At 44.0% G+C, this 23,674-nt stretch overlaps 1 long non-coding RNA gene across 1 annotated transcript; it reads left to right on the top strand.

The window, feature by feature from the left end:
- Positions 1 to 13,306: 13,306 nt before the first annotated feature.
- LOC311121078 lies at positions 13,307 to 19,136 on the top strand. Its single transcript, XR_014612229.1, has 3 exons — positions 13,307 to 13,780; positions 14,421 to 14,502; positions 17,053 to 19,136. It is a non-coding gene; the product is annotated as an uncharacterized lncRNA (long non-coding RNA).
- Positions 19,137 to 23,674: the final 4,538 nt, after the last annotated feature.

The raw sequence follows: 23,674 nt of genomic DNA, 5'->3' as shown, positions 1-23,674 counted from the left end.
TGGAAGAGTTGTATTTGAGTGTTTCAGTGAAAGGTTAGTGAGGGAGGCCTCGTTTCCCCAGATGTTTAGTTAATTTCATTCCGATCTCCTTTGCATTAGTGTAGCCTTTTCTGTAGCCTGTCAACTATGTGTCTGTCTATCCCTGTTCTCTCCTCTCCGCACAGGCCATACAAACGCCTCACACCGCGTGGCTGCTGCCTCTCTAACCTGGTGGTCCCTGCATGCACGACCCATGTGGAGTTCCAGGTCTCCGGCAGCCTCTGGAACTGCCGTTCTGCGGCCAACAAGGCAGAGTTCATCTCAGCCTATGCTACCCTCCAGTCCCTCGACTTCTTGGCGCTGACGGAAACATGGATTACCACAGAAAACACTGCTACTCCTACTGCTCTCTCCTCGTCTGACCATGTGTTCTTGCATACCCCGAGAGCATCTGGTCAGCGGGGCGGTGGCACAGGAATCCTCATCTCTCCCAAGTGGACATTCTCTCTTTCTCCCCTGACCCATCTGTCTATCTCCTGATTTGAATTCCACGCTGTCACAGTCACTAGCCCATTTAAGCTTAATATCCTTGTCATCTATCGCCCTCCAGGTTCCCTTGGAGAGTTCATCAATGAGCTTGACGCCTTGATAAGTTCCTTTCCTGAGGATGGCTCACCCTTCACAGTTTTGGGGGATTTCAACCTCCCTACGTCTACATTTGACTCATTTCTCTCTGCCTCCTTCTTTCCACTCCTCTCCTCTTTTGACCTCACCCTCTCACCGTCCCCCCCTACTCACAAGGCAGGCAATACGCTTGACTTCATCTTTACTAGATGTTGCTCTTCTACTAATCTCACTGCAACTCCCCTCCATGTTTCCGACCACTACTTTGTATCCTTTTCTCTCTCGCTCTCCTCCAACACTACTAACTCTGCCCCTACACAGATGGTAACGCGCCGCCGCAACCTTCGCTCTCTCTCTCCCACTACTCTCTCCTCTTCCATCCTATCATCTCTTCCCTCTGCTCATCCTTCTCCCTCCTATCTCCTGATTCTGCCTCCTCAACTCTCCTCTCCTCCCTTTCTGCATCCTTTGACTCCCTGTGTCCCCTATCCTCCCGGCCGGCTCGGTCCTCCCCTCCAGCTCCGTGGTTTGATGACTCATTGCGAGCTCACAGAACAGAGCTCCGGGCAGCTGAGCGGAAATGGAAGAAAACTAAACTCCCTGCCGACCTGGCATCTTTTCACTCCCTCCTCTCTACATTTTCTTCATCTGTTTCTGCTGCTAAGGCCACTTTCTACCACTCTAAATTCCAAGCATCTGCCTCTAACCCTAGGAAGCTCTTTGCCACATTCTCCTCACTGCTGAATCCCCCCCCCCCCTCCCTCCTCCCTCTCTGTGGATGACTTCGTCAACCACTTTGAAAAGAAGGTTGACGACATCCGATCCTCGTTTGTTAAGTCTAATGACACTGCTGGTCCTGCTCACACTGCCCTACCCTATGCTTTGACTTCTTTCTCCCCTCTCTCTCCAGATAAAATCTTGCGACTAGTGACTGCAGGCCGCCCAACAACCTGCCCGCTTGACCCCATCCCCTCCTCTCTTCTCCAGACGATCTCCGGTGACCTTCTCCCCTACCTCACCTCGCTGATCAACTCATCCTTGACCGCTGGCTATGTCCCTTCCGTCTTCAAGAGAGCGAGAGTTGCACCCCTTCTCAAAAAACCAACACTCGATCCCACTGATGTCAACAACTACAGACCAGTATCCCTTCTTTCTTTTCTTTCCAAAACTATTGAGCGTGCCGTCTTTAGCCAACTCTCTTGCTATCTCTCTCAGAATGACCTTTTTGATCCAAACCAGTCAGGTTTCAGGACTGGTCATTCAACTGAGACTGCTCTTCTCTGTGTCACGGAGGCTCTCCTCACTGCTAAAGCTAACTCTCTCTCCTCTGCTCTTGTCCTTCTAGACCTGTCTGCTGCCTTTGATACTGTGAACCATCAGATCCTCCTCTCCACCCTCTCCGAGCTGGGCATCTCCGGCGCGGCTCACTCCTGGATTGCGTCCTACCTGACCGGTCGCTCCTACCAAGTGGCGTGGCGAGAATCTGTCTCCGCACCACGTGCTCTCACCACTGGTGTCCCCCAGGGCTCAGTTCTAGGCCCTCTCCTTTTCTCCCTATACACCAGGTCACTTGGCTCTGTCATATCCTCACATGGCCTCTCCTATCATTGCTACGCTGACGATACACAACTAATCTTCTCCTTTCCCCCTTCTGATAACCAGGTGGCAAATCGCATCTCTGCATGTCTGGCAGACATATCAGTATGGATGACGGATCACCACCTCAAGCTGAACCCTGGCAAGACGGAGCTGCTCTTCCTCCCGGGGAAGGACTGCCCATTCCATGATCTCGCCATCACGGTTGACAACTCCGTTGTGTCCTCCTCCCAGAGTGCGAAGAGCCTTGGCGTGACCCTGGACAACACCCTGTCGTTCTCCGCTAACATCAAGGCGGTGACCCGATCCTGCAGGTTCATGCTCTACAACATTCGGAGAGTACGACCCTGCCTTACACAGGAAGCGGCACAGGTCCTAATCCAGGCACTTGTCATCTCCCGTCTGGATTACTGCAACTCGCTGTTGGCTGGGCTCCCTGCCTGTGCCATTAAACCCCTACAACTCATCCAGAATGCCGCAGCCCGTCTGGTGTTCAACCTTCCCAAGTTCTCTCACGTCACCCCCCTCCTCCGCACACTCCACTGGCTTCCAGTTGAAGCTCGCATCTGTTACAAGACCATGGTGCTTGCCTATGGAGCAGTGAGGGGAACGGCACCTCCGTACCTTCAGGCTCTGATCAGGCCCTACACCCAAACGAGGGCATTGCGTTCATCCACCTCTGGCCTGCTGGCTCCCCTTCCTCTGCGGAAGCATAGTTCCCGCTCAGCCCAGTCAAAACTGTTCGCTGCTCTGTACGTCATTTAGCGTCTGCTAAATGTACGTCATTTAGCGTCTGCTAAATGACGTACATGTAATGTAAATGATAAGAGCGTCTGCTAAATGACAAAAATGTCTGCTAAATGACTAAAATGTCAAAAATGAAGGCCTGATTCACACACATGTTAATTGAAATGCTTTCCAGGTGACTACCTCGTGAAACTGATTGCGAGAATGCCAAGAGTGTGCAAAGCTGTCATCAAGGCGGAAGGGTGGCTATTTGAAGAATTTCAAATATGAAATAGATTTTGATTTGTTTGACACTTTTTTGGTTACTACAAGATTCCATATGTGTTATTTAATAGTTTTGATGTCTTCACTATTATTCTACAATGTAGAAAATAGTAGAAATAAAGAAAAACCCTTGAAAGAGTAGGTGTGTCCAAACTTTTGACTGGTAGTGTGTGTATATATATATATATATATATATATATATATATATATATATATTAATGATAAAATATTTGTTTAGGATCTTACTTGGTGAAGTCCATAGGACTGAAAATGGATGAATGCAACAACCATGTCTCTGTCACTAACAAATACAGTAACTATACAATTGACTGTAAAGGCACTCTGGGAAATATTTGAATAAGGCTTTACACTAAGCAGTGTGTTCATTTAACACTATTCCGGTGTCTATATGGGTCCACAGATTCCACACTCTTCAGTGTTAATTTTGTTTTGTTTTAACACTGGAGAATTTGCTGTGGTGGATATAGAAGAGACTGCTGCAGAGAAGACTGACAGAGGAAATGTGAGAGTAGGGGCTGCAGACAGAGAAGACCTTAGAATGATACACGCACACACATGCACGCACGCGCACACACACAGGTGTATAGGGTCGTCGGTCACAAGGGCAATGCAGAGCTGACTGTTTGTGTTGGTCACCCAACCTGACCACAGTGCTGCTAACAAACATAAAAACCTCATAGAGGTCAGGAATTCATGGAACCAGTTCAGTGGACTGATGCCTCCCCACAGATGAACAGTTACTATCTTTCCATGTGATTCCCAGCAGATACAGTGCCTTCAGAAAGTATTCATACCCTTGACTAACTTCCACACTTTGTTGTGTTACAAGCTTAATTTCAAATGGATGATTAAAGTGAGATTTTGTGTCAATAGCCTACACGCAATACCCCATAATGTCAAAATGGAATTATGTTTTTAGAAATTCATACAAATTAATAAAAATGAAAAGCTGAAATGTCTTGACTTATTCCACATTTGGTTGTTTTACAGCCTGAATTCAAAATGGTTTAAATATGTTTTTTCTCTCACCCATCTACACACAATACCACATAACGACAAAGTGAAAACATGTTTTTAGAAATGTTTGCTAATTCATTGAAAATGAAATACAGAAATATCTTACTTACGTAAGTATTCTCACCCCTGTGTTGGGAGTACAGGAGGGGACTGGGCACGCACCCCTGAGGGGCCCCTGTGTTGAGGATCAGCGTGGCAGATGTGTTGTTACCTACCCTTACATCGGCTACGGAGAGCATGATCACATAGTCATCCGGAACAGCTGATGCTCTCATGCATGCTTCAGTGTTGCTTGCCTAGAAGCGAGCATAGAAGTGATTAAGCTTGTCTGGTAGGCTCGTGTCACTGGGCAGCTTGCGGCTGTGCTTCCCTTTGTAGTCTGTAATAGTTTCCAAGCCCTGCCACATCCAACGAGCATCGGAGCCGGTGTAGTACGATTCAATCTTAGTCCTGTATTGACACTTTGCCAGTTTGATGGTTCGTCGGAGGGCATAGCGGGATTCTTATAAGCGTCCGGTTTAGAAAGCGGCAGCTCTACCCTTTAGCTCAGTGCGGATGTTGCCTGTAATCCATGGCTTCTGGTTGGGGTATGTACGTACAGTCACTGTGGGGACGACGTCATTGATGAACTTATTGATGAAGCCAGTGACTGATGTGGTGTACTCCTCAATGCCATCGGAAGAATCCCGGAACATATTCCAGTCTGTGCTAGCAAAACAGTCCTGTAGCTTAGCATCTGCATCATCTGACCACTTCCTTATTAACCAAGTCACTGGTGCTTCCAGCTTTAGTTTTTGCTTATAAGCAGGAATCAGGAGGATAGAATTATGGTCAGATTTGCAAAATGGAGGGCGAGGGAGAGCTTTGTACGTGTCTCTGTGTGTTGAGTAAAGGTGGTCTAGAGTTTTTTTTCCTCTAGTTGCACATTTAAACATGCTGGTAGAAATTAGGTAGAACGGATTTAAGTTTCCCTGCATTAAAGTCCCCGGCCACTAGAAGCGCTGCTTCTGGATGAGCGTTTTCCTGTTTGCTTATGGCCTTATACAGCTCATTGAGTGCAGTCTTAGTGCCAGCATCGGTTTGTGGTGGTAAATAGACAGCTATGAAAAATATAGATGAAAACTCTCTTGGTAAATAGTGTGGTCTACAGCTTATCATGAGATACTCTACCTCAGGCGAGCAAAACCTTGAGACTTCCTTAATATTCGTTTTTGTGCACCAGCTGTTGTTTACAAATATACACACACCGCCAACCCTTGTCTTACCGGAGTCAGCCGTTCTATCCTGCCGATGTAGCGTATATCCCGCCAGCTGTATGTTATCCATGTTGTCGTTCAGCCACGACTCGGTGAAACATAAGATATTACCGTTTTTAATGTCCCGTTGGTAGGATATCCTTGATCGTAGGTCGTCCATTTTGTTTTCCAATGATTGTATGTTGGCTAATAGGACTGTTGGAAGAGGCAGATTACTTGCTCGGCTTCGGATCCTTACAAGGTACCCCGACCTACGTCCACGATATCTCTGTCTCTTTCTCATGCGAATGACAGGGATTTGGGCCTTGTCGGGTATCTGTAGAATATCCTTTGCGTCTGACTCGTTGAAGAAAAAGTATTCGTCCAATACGAGGTGAGTAATTGCTGTCCTGATATCCAGAAACTTTTTGGTCATAAGAGACGGTGCCAGAAACATTATGCACAGAATAAATGTGGTCCTCTGTAGCTCAGCTGGTAGAGCACGGCGCTTGTAACGCCAAGGTAGTGGGTTCGATCCCCGGGACCACCCATACACAAAAATGTATGCACGCATGACTGTAAGTCGCTTTGGATAAAAGCGTCTGCTAAATGGCATATTATTATTATTATTATAAATTACAAATAACGCGGAAAAACACACATAATAGCACAGTTGGTAAACCGGCAGCCATCTCCTCCGGCACCATTATTCATACTCCTTGTCTTGAGTAAATAATTATTCAACCCCTTTGTTATGGCAAGAACTTCATGTCCTGAATACAAAGCGTTATGTTTGGGGAAAATCCAACACAACTGTCACGCCCTGATCTAGAGAACTCTTGTTGGTTGGGTCAGGGTGTGAGTTTCTGTTGAGATCTACGTTATTGTATTTCTATGTTGTAGATCTAGGTTGATATTTCTATGTTTGGCCGGGTGTGATTCCCAATCAGAGGCAGCTGTCGCTCGTTGTCTCTGATTGGGGATCATACTTAGGTAGCCTGGTTGCCTACCTTAGTTGTGGGATCTTGTTTGTGTTCCTGTTAGGCTTGTTGTGTGTATAGCCCATAGGACTTCACGTTTTCGTTGTTTTGTTATTTTGTCAAGTGTTTATTCGTCTTAATAAATATGTACGCATATCACGCTGCACCTTGGTCTGACCCGTCTCTCAACGATCATGACAGAAGATCCCACCGTAAAAGGACCAAGCAGTGTGCCCAGAAGGAGCAAACGCCTGGGACTCAACGGGAGGTAACCTTGGTAGATGTCCTCCTCGGTTGGGGGAAAATTACTGAGGAGGAGGCCGTCCGTTACCGGCAGGCAATGAAGGAGAGTGTAGCCGATAAAGGACCCTGGGCGAAGGAGGAAGCCCGGGTAGGAGGGGATCAACGGCGACTTAAAAGGACTCAGTCACGAAGACAGCCCGAGAAGCAGCCCCAAGAAGATGTTTGGGGGGGGCACACGGGGTGGACAACGAGGCAGCAGGAGGCCGGGAAAGGGCTATTTTAGAGGTTCTCCAAGACCTGCGGATCTGCAGTTTAAGAGAGGAGGCCACCACATTACGGGGGCTGATAGGGAGAATAGAGCAGGAGAGCTCCCTTCAAGAGGAGGTGCTGCAGGAGGCCCTTAGGGAGAAGGAAATAGTGGAGGCACGGAGAGAGGAGCTGGTCAGGCAACAAAAGGAGCGTGTGTTCATTGAGGAACCAAGGTATGCGGAGATACGAACTGTGTCGCCAGTGCGCATTCACAGCTCAGTGCGTCCTGGGCCAGCGCTCCGCACGTGTCGTGCGAAAGTGGGCATCCAGCCAGGACGGGTTGTGCCAGCTCTACGCTCCAGACCTCCAGTGCGCCTCCACAGCCCGGTACGGCCTGTGCCAGCTCCTCGCACCAAACCAGTGGTGCCTGTCACCAGCCCGGTACGCCCTGTACCTGCTCCCCACACCAAACCAGTGGTGCGTGTATCCAGTCCAGTACGGCCCATACCTGCTCCCCGCACCAAGCCAGTGGTGCGTGTCGCCAGCCCGGTACGCCCCGTACCTGGTCCCCGCACCAAAATAGTGGTGCGAGTATCCAGTCCAGTACGGCCCGTACCTGTTCCTCGCACCAAGCCAGTGGTGCCTGTCGCCAGCCCGGTACGCCCCGTACCTGCTCCCCGCACCAAAACAGTGGTGCGTGTCGCCAGCCCGGTACGCCCCGTACCTTCTCCCCGCACCAAACCAGTGGTGCGGGTCGCCAGCCCGGTACGCCCCGTACCTGCTCCCCGAACCAGACCAGTGGTGCGTGTATCCAGTCCGGCACGGCACGTGCCTGCTCCTCGCACCAAACCAGTGGTGCGTGTCTCCAGTCCGGCACAACCCGTGCCTGCTCCTCGCACCAGACCAGTGGTGCGTGTTCCCAGTCCAGCTCCGGTCAGCGGCTCCACTCCAGAGCTAGAGCAGTCCGCTCCACCGGTGCCTAGTCCAGCTCCGGTCAGCGGCTCCACTCCAGGGCGAGAGAAATCCGCTCCACCGGTGCCCAGTCCAGCTCCGGTCAGCGGTTCCACGCCGGAGCCAGACCAGTCCGCTCCACCGGTGCCCAGTCCAGCTCCGGTCAGCGGTTCCACGCCGGAGCTAAGAGCAGTCCGCTCCACCGGGATCCAGTTCAGCTCCGGTCAGCGGCTCCACTCCGGAACCAGAGCAGTCCGCTCCACCGGTGCCCAATCCAGCTCCGGTCAGTGGTTCCACTCCGGAGCCAGGGCAGTCCGCTCCACCGGGGTCCAGTTCAGCTCCAGTCAGCGGCTCCACTCCGGAGCCAGAGCAGTCTGCTCCACCGTTGCCCAGTCCAGCTCCGGTCAGCGGAGCCATTCCGGAGCCAGAGCAGTCCGTTCCACCGGGGTCCAGTTCACCGGATCGTGACAACAACACATCACTGAGTACCACTCTTCATATTTTCAAGCATGGTGGAGCTTGCATCATGTTATGGGTATGCTTGTCACCGGCAAGAACTAGGGCGTTTTCAATTTTCTATTTTCAAGTCTTGCCATAGATTTTCAAGCTGATTTAAGTCAAAACTGTAACTAGGCCACTCAGAAACATTCAATGTCGTCTTGGTAAGCAACTCCAGTGTATATTTGGCCTTGTGTTTTAGGTTATTGTCCTGCTGAAAGGTGAATTTGTCTCCCCGTGGCTGTTGGAAAGCAAACTGAACCAGGTTTTCTTCTAGGATTTTGCCTGTGCTTGGCTCTATTCCGTTACTTTTTATCCTAAAAAACTCCCTAGTTCTTGCCGGTGACAAGCATACCCATAACATGATGCATGCTCCACCATGCTTGAAAATATGAAGAGTGTTACTCAGTGATGTGTTGTGTTGGATTTTCCCCAAACATAACACTTTGTATTCAGGACATAAAGTTCTTGCCATAACAAAGGGGTTGAATAATTATTTACTCAATACAAGGAGTATGATGAATACGTTCTGAAGGCACTGTAGTTCAAATCAAATCAAATCAAATTGTATTGGTCACATGCGCCGAATACAACAGGTGCAGACATTACAGTGAAATGCTTACTTACAGCCCTTAACCAACAGTGCATTTATTTTTAACAAAAAAAGTTAAAATAAAACAACAACAAAAAAAAGTGTTGAGAAAAAAAAGAGCAGAAGTAAAATAAAGTGACAGTAGGGAGGCTATATATACAGGGGGGTACCGTTGCAGAGTCAATGTGCGGGGGCACCGGCTAGTTGAGGTAATATGTACATGTGGGTAGAGTTAAAGTGACTATGCATAAATAATTAACAGAGTAGCAGCAGCGTAAAAAGGATGGGGTAGGGGGGCAGTGCAAATAGTCTGGGTAGCCATGATTAGCTGTTCAGGAGTCTTATGGCTTGGGGGTAGAAGCTGTTGAGAAGTCTTTTGGACCTAGACTTGGCACTCCGGTACTGCTTGTTGCAGGTGGATGCAGGTGGATGCTGGTTATAACCATCAAAGCTCTAGACTACCAACAGGGTTTGATACTGTACAAAACCCCGTCAGTAAAGATAACACTCAATGGTGATATGGGTCATTCTACAGATTCGGTGACATTTCAGTATTGTCAGTGTCCCAAGATGTACTAGTGTTATAACTTGTCAGAACATTTATCAAACTACACTTAAATTACAACATTTCAAAGTTTTACATGTTTTTAATATGGAGTAGAGAATATGATTTTAAACAGAGATTAATTTCAATACTTATATGTTTGCTTTTCTTAGGAGTATTAAGAATTTCGCCTGTCCCTATTGACCATCATGCAAATGGCGTGACTCATTTTGAGTACACAGTGTTAAATAATAATGCTTTTTTTTTGTTAAATTAATTGTATGTGACCCCTTATTATGCATAATCCATTTTCTCAGCATAAGACATTTTATTTTCTGAGAAATTCAGGCTTTTACCCCTGTCCTTGTATTTCTTTCAACCCCGTAACGCAACAATACCCCCACTCACAATTAAATAATGGTTTGATCCTGTGGACATCATTTATGAGGAAGTGACATCATACAAGTCTTCAGAGAAGCCTGGTGTGACAAGTGGTAAACTGCTCTCTCACTTTTTATAAATATTTCATGTTTTTTAAGCACATATGGGCTTTGTCAATCTCAGGTATTCAACTCTGTTGGGGGGGGGGTGGAATTCATAGTTAAGATTTTACCAAGAATTGTTTTTATAGCTATGAAGTATAACAATGTATTTTGTTGAATAAGGCCATGTGGCACACTGCTAGCTGCTAGCATCCCGAATTAGCAACAGATTAGCACAAAATCTTCAACCCTGTCACATTCAACCCCATCACATTTTTCAATGTTACGGGGTTGAATGGCTGTTACAGGGTTGAATAGCTGTTAAATCTTAGCAATATTTAATGTATATTGCTTAATACCAATCATATTTTCTTGTTGAATGTTTGTTGTTTACGGTTTTACAGTATCAACTAAAAGTACGAGGAATTTTTGAAAATAATAACTTTAAAAAAGTGACAATTAATTTGTTCTCTCTCCTATATACATTGACATATTTAGGAGTATTATCTGCAAGTTCATGTTCATTTTACTACATAGTGATTAAAATGATACAATATTTAGTCTTGAAGAGTAAGCAGGTCATTGACTTGACCTTGACCTACAATTTCAGATTCAACAATGGAAAAAACAGCAGCAGAAAGGAAACACACATAGAGAGGAAGGTGAGGGACATCCGCGCGCCGGTGGTCAGGTAATTCTCCTGGAAATGTAAGATCTTTAAGACACGAGGTGGTGGTGGTCATGGACACACAATCAACAGAAAATAAAGTTTTGTTGCTTTAAAGCATAATTTGGTAATGCATAAAAAGACTAGAGAATGTAAATGAAGACTAGTCTAAAAAGACATACAGTATACTGCCTTGGCAACTGGTGCGTGAGGGATCCCATGTGCAGGTCAAACGCATGTGCTGTGCTGGACCAAATAGGTACTTCTGGCCACTTCTTGATTATATCCTGTGGTATCCATTTGAGAACATCTTGGAACACATTGATCCCCCTAAACCGGTGACTTCTAGGCACATGGAAATACAGAAGGAAGTGTGGGCTAGGCTCTCTCAGTAAAAATGGTGAACAAACTGTAGGCTTACCTATAGGTTATTAATGTTAAGATGTTTGCTTAATGTTCAAACATTCAAACAACACAGACATTCCTGCCATTACTCTGGATATTTCTATGAAATCAATGAAATGTTGTAACTGTTGTTAGTTTATTAATGTGTTTTAATCTGTCTAGATTTCATCTTGATTGTTTAAACTTTAAAAGCTATGTTGACAGTAGTTTAAAATGTTAAAAAATGGCAACATGTGACCTATATAGGTTATCAATGTTAAGATGTTTGCTCAATGTTCAAAAAGACTCCTGCCATTATCAGATGGATATTTTTATGAAATCAATGAAATGTTGTTACTGTTATTAGTTCATTAATGTGTTTTACTCTGTCTAGCTTTCATCTAGATTCTTTAGATTTTAAAAGCTATGTTGACAGTAGGTTTAAAAATGTTTTAAAAATGGCAACATGTTAGTGATCTCAAAAGATAAAACATATGACACGTGATGCTTTTCACTCAACCCTGTTACATGATTTTCAACCCTGTTGCGGTGCATTCATCCCTGTTACGAGATTATTTTTTTTACATTTTTGTATTAAATACACAAAATATAACATCAATAGTGTTTTTATTGTGTGTATTAAATCAGGGTAAATAAGGCTATTTCAATTTTGTCAGGAATTACGCAGCATTCTTGCACATTTCTTGCGAAAATGTGGAGTTAGATTAGACATTTCTTCATCGTAAACTGGAAAGGATGGTGCTGGTCAGTTTTTCTTGATTTTCTCTTTAATTACAATATGCCATTATTTACAAGGGACATCTAAACTGTGAGATTATGCCAGAAGCTGATCTCAAGCTTATTGGAAAAATGAATAGTTGAATAACAAAATGACTGTGACGGGGTTGAATTAAATTGGGACTTGTTTGAGAAAATAATACAGAATAATAACTTAATACTCTACATTGAGATGGGAAAAGGTATTTTCTATCAAGTACACACATTACTTTGTCACATCAAATAAAAAAAAGCTTAAGATTTTAATGTTCATTGTTTCATCCTCCTCAATCACAAAAGGCACCGAATCTGTAGAATGACCCATATGATGTCATTGACTGGCACTGGCAGCTGGCACTGCTATGTGTCTCTGTGTGTATGTGTGTGTGTCTTCAGATGTGTTGGGGCAAAGGTCCCCTCTATAATTTGCTGTGAAAGGGTGTGGTAGCACTTTATAATAACTTCACATAATAAAGCATTTATAATGGATTAGTAAATAGCTTATTCATCATTTATTAATCATTACTCCCACATTTGTACATTTTTTAAACCTCGTTATTCACAAATTCCCTTACAAAAATGAATTTGTTGATGCAAACATCGCGTTAGTTTGTGGCAAATTTGCTGCAAACTAAATAGTGTGCCACAAAATTTTGCCAGAAGTTTGCAAACATTTGCCACTAGTTTTGAATCTGCAGCAAACCTTTGGCAACAATAATATTTATTGCCACTAATGGCAAAAAGTTACCAGAAGCCGTTTCTGATGAACACATGAGTTCCAAGACCAGTAACCATTGATGACCAATCAAGGGGATCAGAAACATCTGTTGGAAATGGAAACCAAGCTATCTAGCTAGCTACAGTGCCTACCAAAGTTGTCCAGTGATTGTCCAACTTATTAATTCAACTTCCTAATAAACTTTAATATTTTATTAGCAAAATGATGCCTAGTTAGCAATGTCATGTTTTATGGGATAAGGTGAAACACATTTTGTAGATACCAGTTTTAATCTGTCAGCGCAGTTTAGCTAGCTAACGTTAGCTATACTTTTTTTCACAATTCATGTGATAGGTGAAAACGAATGATTTGCCTAAGCACTTATATTTTTAGGTGAATACGTTGTTGTCGTTTAATACCAATATACATGTCAATATGCTAGGGTTACGGTTCAGTAGGATGTTAGCTAAGCTAGCTAGCTAGCTAGCAACAATATTATTTGATTTTTACATCAAAGCAAAACGTCCCTTTTGCAGATGGATACCCTTTCCCTACGTGTGGTGTTGGAAGAGGCTGTATTGTGAGGAGGATGCATCAACACCCTGGAAATATGTTTGCGGTGCACTCACTCATAATACATTTTTTGAGCGATAAATCAGTGTATCGTCTTCAAGATTAATAAGGTTAGTAAATGCATGTATTATTCTCATAAATGTAGCCCATACATTCATTATTTGTAACAATTAGATATTTAATTGTTTTAAACTAGTAGGTAGCTCATCTTGATCATGTGTTGTTCGTTCTCTCTTTCTAGAAGCCATCAGTTAGAAGACAGAAATACAGATTGAGGCCTTCAATCAAACTGAGGACAGAGAAATATATGTGCACCAGACAGGTCAAGGCTTCTTGCATGCATGTCTTTAAGATGTAAGATACACTCTAAAAAAAATGTTGGGTTGTTTAGATGACCCAGTTGCTGGGTTGCAGGCATCGGGTCAATAGTTGGGTTCTTTTCTCTAAATACAGAAAGTTGTTGGTGCTGGGTTATTAAGGTTGGGCTATGGATATTTGACCCAGCCAGTGGGTTAATTCTCCCGACACCAGCGCATTAAGTCCACCAGAATACTTGCAAGTATTCTAGTTCGACTGAGTGACTGACGAGTCGAAAACGGCGAACATTATTTAGACAGACTGATTGAAAACCATGAAATGGTAAGTAAGAAACATTACGAATTATGAGTTTGATGGTCATTGAGGTTAAATAGGTTGTCCTATCATAATTAGGTAGTTAGCTAACGTTAGCTTGAGCGTTAGCTAGCTATCCATTTTCTGTGCTAATATCTCTGGCTGTGGTAACATTAGCTAGCTAGCTAACGTTTGCCTCGCGACGTTGGCTTACTGAAGTGGAATATAACTAAATGTATGTTTTTTGTCTACGTTTGGCTAACTATGTCAGTGTCTGTAACGGTAGTTAGCTAAATTTAGCTAGCTAGCTACTTCAGCTAACTTAGTCTGACACTTCTTCTGGTCTCGGACACGGTTTCACACGTTAGCTAACGTTAGCCAAGTTAGCTGGCTAGCTATGTTACAATAGCTAGATTGTACTTATTCTCCATCTGGGTTAATTTTAACTGCGCTATTTGCCAGGCTTATTTTATGCTTGCATTATTGAGTTAGCTAACATTACTGTGTACTGGTTTTCAATGGTTTCTGACAGTGGCAGCTTTAGTCAGACTTGTGAAGTTCTGTTAGCTAGCTAACGTTAGAGTTTACCTTAAATTTGATGTAGCCAAGTTAGTTTAGCTAGCCAGATATGTTTCTAACATTTCTTTATTTCTGTACTTAAATGCAGAGGTCAAGGCCAATGACTGGACAGCTTTGTAAAGATAAGCTGAATGAGTGGAACCTGGCCTCTTTGATTCCAAAGTTTGAGGGTAAGTACAACTGAGAAATTCCTTTTTGAGAGTGGGGACAGCATAAGAGATGGACCAGGAAATGCTCTTGCTTTTGGACGACTCGACTATAGCCTGAAGTTAAAGAACATAAAAGCCTTACACGCAGTGAGTATTCTGTAAACATCACCTTTTTTATACACAAGGGGAGGTCCTCGGGACACACACATGAATACATAGGACTGTGGACACACCAAGCTTGAGCAGTAGCTGGGTCTTGCCAGGTACATGTTGAAAGATTTGTTGTGTATTTTGAATACTTTGTGCTCACAACAGAGTCAAATGTGAGAGGGAAGCCCAGACAACCAAGTGGCTGAACAAAATCTGGCTGGCAAACCAGGTTCGAGATTATGGTTATATATCAATATTTGCGCATAAAAGAGTTTACACTGCCATTTCTAGCATAATTAATTTTAACGCCACAAAAAGATCCCACCATGTCGAACGAACAAATTATCTGTAGGCATTTATAAAATTGTACCGTCATTTCATGTTTCCATCAGCCCAGTCGTTACTTTTTTCTTAAGTCAGGTAATTCATCCGCATTAAATGGTTGGCTGGAAAAGTGGTTAGTGTTGTGTAAATGAACCTATGAGCCCCAGCCCCTAATTAATGGAAGATGTAGGCATCAAACAGGGATTGGGTGTTGATTCATGTAAATGGCTATAAAATATACTAAATAAATGGTATGATGGCATTGTCAGTGTGCCTCCATGCTCTGCACAAGTCCTCATAATCTAAAATCAAATGATTTCTCTGAAGGTTGGGACCAACATGGTTGAGTACCTGCACCAGGCTGAGGTGACCAGACACTACCCATTTGTGTTCCGATTGTGTTGGCTCTTGGGGACTGCTCACAGGTGTTTACAGTCATTAGTGGACCATCATTGGAGCAAGGTACACTGTTTGGGGCACTGGATGTGTGATTCAAGTCCTATTATGCGTTTGATATCAACTTTCCCACTGTGCCCCAGCATGGAAATTCCTACAGACCACAGTTTATCAACTGCCAGGAACAGAATCCCCTGCAGTAAGACTGTTGCGAGCATGTATTTTTTTCCACTGAACAATAGTGGATAAGTATCTGCTCTTGTATGTAGTGTGAGAAGTGACAAGAGGAAGTGTTCCTGTGAATTAATAGATCAATGGATGGATGAGTCATGAGTGTCTCATTCCAATGCTAATATGCTCTTAAGGCACTATTTATAGCTCTGTTAAATTGACTTTTAGTTGGTTTTTTAATGCATTTGTGCCTGCTTTTTGCCTACAGTACCGTTTGTGGCTTGTTTGCCTTTAGTTCAACTACTGAAGCATGTTCTGGTACACCTTCATTCGATCACAACAATTTATTTTCAAATACAAATGTTACATTTTGGGGATTGTGAAAAGTGCTTTATGAATAAAATACAGTTATTAAGTAATGAGTCATTAGTCCATGTCATTAGTAGAGTGACCTTCAAATGTAATATTTTACACTAAGAATGTTTTAACTCGACCCAAATGTAGACCATTATTGTATGGCAAAACAGCAGGGTGTGTGCTGTCACCTAAGATAGCCGCAGTGTGTCTGTGAATGTGAATATCTATTGATTAGCTCTGACAGATCTGTGTTAATACCACTTAAGACAGACAATGTCACACGCACGCATGCTTGTTTTTCTGAGTGTGCACATCAATTTCAACTGAAGCTTTAGTCTGATGTTTGGACTGTTTGGTTCATGAAATAATATAAATACATTCTAATAATAAATCATATCTTATGACATCTTATCTTGTGAAATAATACACATTTAGATAATAGGTCTTTGTTTCAATGGGCTGTTTACATGTTTTATATATTCTTGTACATTCTCTGACGTGATGTATGTTCTGAAATGCAGGCAATATAAATTAATTATTTGAAATTCAACATTGTATCTTGATTGTGTGTGTAGGAAAGGGAGGGGGTGGGATGGTAGAGAAGGCTATATTATGCAAGCAACATTTAAATTAGGATGACACTGAAAATAACCCAAGGTTTATATGAATTACCCAGCTCCTGGTTCAATCCCCCAACTCAATGTGCTGGGTTTATGTCACAACCCAACACACTGGGTTGTTTTAACCCTGCAATATAGTCTAATTTACCCAGCAGTTGGGTCAAGCACACAACCCAAGGCGATGGGTTCAATGCACAACCCAAACCCGCTGTGTTGAATTAACCCAATGCTGTTTTTTCCCAATATTGACCCAGCGCTGGGTTGACGAAATTGGGTTATTTTTAACCAAGCATGTTTTTGAGTAACAATAATTCATTTTGGAAAAATAATATGAATTGCCATATTAGGCATTACATTTAAGTCATTTAGCAGACGCTCTTATCCAGAGCGACTTACAGTTAGTGAGTGCATAATTTTTTTTTTTTCTTCATACTGGTCCCCCGTGGGAAACGAACCCACAACCCTGGCATAACTCAATTTCTACCTTTTTAAGATGCCAAAATATAAATTGTTTTCAGTATCCTAATTTTGTTTTGTTTTCTGATTGTTTCAGTGCATGTATTCAACAAGCCTTGGATGAAGGACTTCCACAGGGCTGCCATCTCCAAAGTTCACAAAAAAAGGCAATAGTTCTGAACTGGGTTTGATTTCGTTTTTGTTTTAATTATTAAAATGCTGTTAATTATCTTTCAAACTTCCATTGGTTAATCTATTGCTCAGTTATCACTTGACTCATATAAATAATTATGTAGTTGTCCCTTTAAACATCCTAAGGTCAACATCCCCATAGTGTTCACATTTCTCTCATGTAAATGTTGTAGCTACATAAAAAGATTAAACAATTTATCTGGGAAATATCCAGTCTTTGCTATTTTCTTCATTACCATGCTGATGATTTCAAGTTGTATTGGATTTATTTTTATCTGTTAAAGACATTGAATACATGTTGTTTCATTTTTCTCTGTGAAGTAAGTTCATTTAAAGTTATGTGATTTGGTTTATGTAGATACATTTCAATGTTGTTTAACACACAGTAACCAAAAACCTGATCTAATTTGCATATTCATACTGAGTTTTCAGCAAACAGAATGTTCGCCACAAGTTTCCCAGAATTGTTTGCCAGAAGTTCAGAAGTTGCTGCAAATTTACTGAACAGTTTGCCACAAAACTAATTTGCATGTGAAAATATGAGCTTACCGCACATTTGCAGCAAATTGGCCAAAGGTTTGCCACAACTGTTTATAAACAACTTTTAAGGTATTTAATAATGATTCTTAAGATCATTGATAAGATAGTTAATATAGGTCCTTATAGACTATTTACTAAACATTAGTTAAGAATTTTTGTGTGGCCTCATCTGAAGTGTGGGCTATTTATACTTGATAAATACTTTATAAATGTTTTGAGTGACTAGTGTAATTTCTCACAAAAAGATGGACATTCCAGCAGTACCCGATGCTCCTTAAGGACTCAAAATAGCCTAGAACATATCAATGGTCAAATAATAAGCACACAACACAGGATGTTAAAGGAAATATATTGAACATTTTATTAACAAAAACTGTTGTGAAACAACTGTTGCAAGGACTTGAGGAAGAGTTGTAATGTGAATGTTTGGCTAATGTTGTCAACATCGCTACAGCAAACTAACCATAAAACAGGGAGATGCAGCCTACACACAACAGCTGGCCGGACCGGACCGGATAGAGGATTTTTACTCCTTCATTACTACTGATGTGTGATCGGTTGGTGGAGCATGGCGTTTGCAACGCCAGGGTTGTGGGTTCGATTCCCACAGGGGGCCAGTATATAAAAATGGAATAATGTATGCACTCACTAACTGTAAGTCACTCTGGATAAGAGCGTCTGCTAAATGACTAAAATGTAAATGTAAATTGAGGTGGGGGTAGGTGCCTTTTGGCTGAGCGTTTCCTTTTGGGTGGAGTCTTCGCAAACCGTAACTCCCAATTTCTAACACGTATGGACCCAGAACTTAATCATGCAGCTGACCAAATTGCACAATATTTTATTTCTGGGTTAACTGATATTATACTGCTCTAAGGTGTGACTGTAATCCACACTTTGGTTTTGGTAGAAAAGTCACTGCCAAAAAATGCTTACGTGTCACACCCTGATCTGTTTCACCTGTCTTTGTGATTGTATCCACCCCCCTCCAGGTGTCACCCATCTTCCCCATTATCCCCAGTGTATTTATACCTGTGTTCTCCGTTAGACTGTTGCCAGTTTGTTTTGTTTCGTCAAGCCTATCAGCGGTTTTCCCCTTGCTCCTGTCTTTCTCAAGTTCCTGGTTTTGACCATTCTGCCTGCCCTGACCCTAAGCCTGCCTGCCGTTCTGTACCTTGTCACACCACCCTGGATTATTGACCTCTGCCTGCCTTGACCCTAAACCTGCCTGCCGTTCTGTACCTTGTCACACCACCCTGGATTACTGACCTCTGCCTGCCCTTGACCTGTCATTTGCCTGCCCCCTGGTTTTGTAATAAAATGTTGTTACTCCGACACGGTCTGCATCTGGGTCTTCTCCTGAAACGTGATACTTATGTTACTTTACTCAGCATAGAGTGTGTTTGAAGTTACACATCACACAACAGTGTGACTGTTTTGAAATAAAATGTTTAATATATTTTCTTGAACATCCTCTGTTTGTGTGCTTATTGTTTAACCATTGATAGGATCTACGTAATTTTGAGACCTTAAGGAGCATCAGGTACTGCTGGAATGTCCATCTGTCCATCTTTTTGTGAGAAATTACACTGGTCACTCTAAACATTTATAAATTATTTATAAAGTACAAATACCCCACACTTTAGATGATAACACGTAAAAAGACTTAACTGATTAGTAAATGGTTTCTAAGGACCTATATTAAACATCTTATGAATGGAGTAATCATTAATAAATGATGAATAAACTATTTACTAACCCATTATAAATGCTTTATTACGTGGAGCTATTATAAAGTGCTAGCGGGGGAGTAATGGATCCTGTGACCAAATCACTAAAATGACCGATGATGAACCGTTCACCACACATGGAGGGACTTTCCCACTGCCCCTCACCCACAAACACCCTGCCTCTGGATCCCTTGATCCAAATCTCACGCACCCTAACTCCTCACGTACCCTTACTCCGCGCACACACTTACACTATATCTCCCTCCCTCCATGTTGTTGTGTGTCTTAACCAGGGCTTTAGTCTCCCTCCCTCCATGTTGTTGTGTGTCTTAACCAGGGCTTTAGTCTCCCTCCCTCCATGTTGTTGTGTGTCTTAACCAGGGCTTTAGTCTCCCTCCCTCCATGTTGTTGTGTGTCTTAACCAGGGCTTTAGTCTCCCTCCCTCCATGTTGTTGTGTGTCTTAACCAGGGCTTTAGTCTCCCTCCCTCCATGTTGTTGTGTGTCTTAACCAGGGCTTTAGTCTCCCTCCCTCCATGTTGTTGTGTGTCTTAACCAGGGCTTTAGTCTCCCTCCCTCCATGTTGTTGTGTGTCTTAACCAGGGCTTTAGTCTCCCTCCCTCCATGTTGTTGTGTGTCTTAACCAGGGCTTTAGTCTCCCTCCCTCCATGTTGTTGTGTGTCTTAACCAGGGCTTTAGTCTCCCTCCCTCCATGTTGTTGTGTGTCTTAACCAGGGCTTTAGTCTCCCTCCCTCCATGTTGTTGTGTGTCTTAACCAGGGCTTTAGTCTCCCTCCCTCCATGTTGTTGTGTGTCTTAACCAGGGCTTTAGTCTCCCTCCCTCCATGTTGTTGTGTGTCTTAACCAGGGCTTTAGTCTCCCTCCCTCCATGTTGTTGTGTGTCTTAACCAGGGCTTTAGTCTCCCTCCCTCCATGTTGTTGTGTGTCTTAACCAGGGCTTTAGTCTCCCTCCCTCCATGTTGTTGTGTGTCTTAACCAGGGCTTTAGTCTCCCTCCCTCCATGTTGTTGTGTGTCTTAACCAGGGCTTTAGTCTCCCTCCCTCCATGTTGTTGTGTGTCTTAACCAGGGCTTTAGTCTCCCTCCCTCCATGTTGTTGTGTGTCTTAACCAGGGCTTTAGTCTCCCTCCCTCCATGTTGTTGTGTGTCTTAACCAGGGCTTTAGTCTCCCTCCCTCCATGTTGTTGTGTGTCTTAACCAGGGCTTTAGTCTCCCTCCCTCCATGTTGTTGTGTGTCTTAACCAGGGCTTTAGTCTCCCTCCCTCCATGTTGTTGTGTGTCTTAATCAGGGCTTTAGTCTCCCTCCCTCCATGTTGTTGTGTGTCTTAACCAGGGCTTTAGTCTCCCTCCCTCCATGTTGTTGTGTGTCTTAACCAGGGCTTTAGTCTCCCTCCCTCCATGTTGTTGTGTGTCTTAACCAGGGCTTTAGTCTCCCCCCTCCATGTTGTTGTGTGTCTTAACCAGGGCTTTAGTCTCCCTCCCTCCATGTTGTTGTGTGTCTTAACCAGGGCTTTCGTCTCCCTCCCTCCATGTTGTTGTGTGTCTTAACCAGGGCTTTCGTCTCCCTCCCTCCATGTTGTTGTGTGTCTTAACCAGGGCTTTCGTCTCCCTCCCTCCATGTTGTTGTGTGTCTTAACCAGGGCTTTAGTCTCCCTCCCTCCATGTTGTTGTGTGTCTTAACCAGGGCTTTAGTCTCCCTCCCTCCATGTTGTTGTGTGTCTTAACCAGGGCTTTAGTCTCCCTCCCTCCATGTTGTTGTGTGTCTTAACCAGGGCTTTAGTCTCCCTCCCTCCATGTTGTTGTGTGACTTAACCAGGGCTTTAGTCTCCCTCCCTCCATGTTGTTGTGTGTCTTAACCAGGGCTTTCGTCTCCCTCCCTCCATGTTGTTGTGTGTCTTAACCAGGGCTTTAGTCTCCCTCCCTCCATGTTGTTGTGTGTCTTAACCAGGGCTTTAGTCTCCCCCCTCCATGTTGTTGTGTGTCTTAACCAGGGCTTTAGTCTCCCCCCTCCATGTTGTTGTGTGTCTTAACCAGGGCTTTAGTCTCCCCCCTCCATGTTGTTGTGTGTCTTAACCAGGGCTTTAGTCTCCCCCCTCCATGTTGTTGTGTGTCTTAACCAGGGCTTTAGTCTCCCTCCCTCCATGTTGTTGTGTGTCTTAACCAGGGCTTTAGTCTCCCCCCTCCATGTTGTTGTGTGTCTTAACCAGGGCTTTAGTCTCCCTCCCTCCATGTTGTTGTGTGTCTTAACCAGGGCTTTAGTCTCCCTCCCTCCATGTTGTTGTGTGTCTTAACCAGGGCTTTAGTCTCCCCCCTCCATGTTGTTGTGTGTCTTAACCAGGGCTTTAGTCTCCCTCCCTCCATGTTGTTGTGTGTCTTAACCAGGGCTTTAGTCTCCCTCCCTCCATGTTGTTGTGTGTCTTAACCAGGGCTTTAGTCTCCCTCCCTCCATGTTGTTGTGTGTCTTAACCAGGGCTTTAGTCTCCCCCCTCCATGTTGTTGTGTGTCTTAACCAGGGCTTTCGTCTCCCTCCCTCCATGTTGTTGTGTGTCTCAACTCTCGTTGCCCGACATACGTCATCGATTAAGGGCACCAGGCGTCTGTATAGCCTCTCCCACAGTATTGTCACGGTCAGGGCTAAAATGTGAGTGTTGCTAAAAATGTCTGCCCCAGGAAATCACCCAAAAATCTATCCTGAGTGGTGCAATAGCCATGTTACTGTACACCTGGCTAGAACAGGATATGGGCCTAAAATCAATGTCTACACTACCGTATTGTCCTGGATGAAAATAAGTATGACATTTACTCGCATATGCTAACACCGTCAGCACCATTACCTGGAAATAATATGTCAACGGGTCAGGATATTACACTTGTGCATCCAACTGTATACTGCAGTCCTAGGTTAAAATAAGGATGATACCGTAAACTGCTAGTCCATTTCAGTCACTACTAGCGATGCACATAACACAAATCTATGGTTCATGATATGGTGCTCATTGCTCATCATACAAATACTGTAAAATTATCATTTTTTAATGTCTTATCCATATTCAAGACAAATTATGTAAGAGATTTGTCATATGGTAAGGAGACAACGTATCCGTCTTTTCTAGGTGTCGTGTCTGTGGTGGTGCAATCCCATGAGGCATTGCACTTCATTAAGTCATTACCCAGGATCCTTAGCAGATGGACACCGGTAGCTGGCACATGGTGGACCTTCAGTCAGAGTGAAGGACATACTTATTTAGTAAACGGCTTACAGGACACGTGCTGCCGGAACCCAGTCTTCCGACAAAAGGACCAATTAGTATATCAAAGACTAACCAGTGACACTTGAACATCAGTTAAGGTTAAACGTGTTAAAATCATTTGTGGTAGAAATAAAACTGGAGAGGGAGAGAAGACAGAAGAAGAGTTTGTGTGAGAGAGAGAGTGTGTTTGTGACTCTCATTTGAATTTGGTGAACTATACTGTGTCAGTCAGTATACAGTGCAGTACAGAACAGAGCCTGGTGGCCTCCCTAAATGCCGGTCTTAAGAGTCTCCCTGGCCGTGACTGGAACTAGCCAACCTCTGGACAATCTGTCAGGCCTTGCACTGGCCCTGACTGGAGTTAGCCAACCTCTGGGCCATCTGTCAGGCCTTGCCCTGGCCCTGACTGGAGTTAGCCAACCTCTGGGCCATCTGTCAGGCCTTGCCCTGGCCCTGACTGGAACTAATCAATCCCTGGGCCATCTGTCAGGCCTTTCCATGGCCCTGACTGGAGCTAACCAACCCCTGGGCCATCTGTCAGGCCTTGCCCTGGCCCTGAATGGAGCTAGCCAACCTCTGAGCCATCTGTCAGGCTTTGCCCTTTCCCTGGCCCTGACTGGAGCTAGCCAACCTCTGGGTCATCTGTCAGGCCTTGTCCTGGCCCTGGCCCTGACTGGAGCTAGCCAACCACATCCAGCAACATGGAGCAGCGTGGAAGGATTAGCTTTGCTTAAGCCAAGAAACCACCCGGCCTGACCATCCCACAGTCACTGACTATGGAGCCATGCTGCTGCAGAGGTTGAGGTCCACTCACACACTACACACAAACATGCTCACACACACAGCCTACTGTATATAACTGACCTAGTTTAAGCCTAGTAGAGTCTGTACAGTGAATTACATGGTGGTTATGTAGGGAGGGAGGACGCCATTTTGATTCCAGTCCATACACTTAGTTCACTCAACCTAATCCTGTGATGATAAAATGTGAAA

The sequence above is a fragment of the Coregonus lavaretus genome, assembly GCF_964263955.1.
Source record: "Coregonus lavaretus genome assembly, contig: HAP1_SCAFFOLD_7295, whole genome shotgun sequence".
Classification (NCBI taxonomy): domain Eukaryota; kingdom Metazoa; phylum Chordata; class Actinopteri; order Salmoniformes; family Salmonidae; genus Coregonus; species Coregonus lavaretus.
The sequence above is the reverse complement of the archived record's forward strand: the minus strand, read 5'-3'. Positions and strand labels throughout refer to the sequence as shown.